The following is a 1625-nucleotide window of genomic DNA, read 5'->3' as shown; positions in this document are numbered from 1 at the left end:
GTTGGTTTTTGTTTGTTTTGGTTGGAAATGGCATTCCAGGTAAAAGAAACAGCAAGAGCAAAGAGATGGAAGACCAAAGGTTTGTGTATGGCAAGAAAAGCTAGTATTTCTCGCTATGGTAAGGACATGTGAATCATGGAGAAGGATGGCTGGAGACAGGATCAGAAGGAGGGACAGAGACCATTTTGCAAAGAGTGTTGAATGCCAGGCTATAGAGTTTGAGTTTCAGCCAATGGGCACTGGGGAAACTTTGAAGGGTTTCAATGCAATGGAGCAACATAATGACATTGTTTGAGAAGTAAAGCTATAAGAGAAAGTTAAGAGATGTCAGTAGAGGGTAAGACTGGAAGCAGGGAGACTTGGCTGGGTGGCCCCTGCCATAAACTGGGAGAGAGGTACCTGGCCAAACCATAAAGAAGAGACCCCAAAACGAAGAGATTAACTCACTTATTTCTCACGCACAAAATGTTCACTGTGGCTTCCATCCACTCCAGCCTCACTTTGACCCACTTTTCCATCTCATCCTGCATTTGAAGAGATGGCCAAGTCTGATCAGAAGTGAAAAATGGAAAAGTCTAAACACGTTTCCTCTTATCACATGTATTGATATGATAATAGTGGCTATTATGCAATAGTGTTCTCTGTGTGTCAAGTGCTATTGTGTTTCTTTCTTTTTTTTTTTTTTTTTGCATCTTGATGATCACATTTGTTGAAACAGTTGGAAAAAAATAAAAATGTCCTTTAGCTTAAGAATTTTTGAGTTATCTGCAAATCAACTCTTTTCAGTAGTGGAAGAATCATTGGTCATGTCTTCATGTCCAAATGTATGCAGGTTTCGCTTCTGTGTCTTCTACATGTGAAGAGGCAACCAGATCAAGTCTCCTATATTCCATACATGATAAATTCTTTGTTTTGGCCGGCCCTTACTGGAGGGGCAGCTAGTACAATACCATCTCCCCAGAGAGCATCACAATATTCCACTTTGTTGATTTACATATCTCTTCGGATGTTTCCTCATCAATTTCTCTAGTAGTCAGTTTCTTTCACATCTCCCCAAATCATGTTTAAACGTTGATCCTAAGCATGGACTCTGCCTCAAAGCCCTCCGTCATTTCTCATTTTCACATAAATTCGCTCATCCAGGCTGAACCTGATGAGATCCAAGGGCTCTCCTATGGCATTGGGACTCGGTTGCTGCTCCACATCATCCACCATGTTTCAAACCACGTAAGTGCTTTATTTTTATTGTCTGATTTAATCCATGTGATGAATCTATGACATAGAAACTACTGTCATTCCCGTTTTGCAGATAGGAAAACTAAGGCACAAGAAACGAATTAGTTGGCCGAGATCGTGCATTGAGTAAGAGGGAGATCAGGAGTCAACTCCAGAACCTGCCCTCTTAATGTCCCCCTTCCCACTTCCTGATTTAAAGAGTTCCATTTGGACAGCTTATTGTTGAGGGACATGCATGCTAACATTAAGGGACATGCATGCCAACGCTGAGGGATAGGCATGACATGGTATTCCACATCCTCAAGCAGGAAGAAAAGCTACTTTTAAGACAGGATGTTATTTTTATGAGCATAATCAGTCTCCTTAATTTCTTATTAAGGAATCATTTC

General features: G+C 40.9%; 1 pseudogene; it reads right to left on the bottom strand.

The window, feature by feature from the left end:
* Positions 1-882: 882 nt before the first annotated feature.
* LOC120234878 lies at positions 883-1215 on the bottom strand (annotated as a pseudogene).
* Between the last annotated feature and the right edge of the window lie 410 nt (positions 1216-1625).

Source organism: Hyaena hyaena, unplaced genomic scaffold (genome assembly GCF_003009895.1).
Source record: "Hyaena hyaena isolate Hyena2069 unplaced genomic scaffold, ASM300989v1 scaffold_119, whole genome shotgun sequence".
Classification (NCBI taxonomy): Eukaryota; Metazoa; Chordata; class Mammalia; order Carnivora; family Hyaenidae; genus Hyaena; species Hyaena hyaena.
The sequence above is the reverse complement of the archived record's forward strand: the minus strand, read 5'-3'. Positions and strand labels throughout refer to the sequence as shown.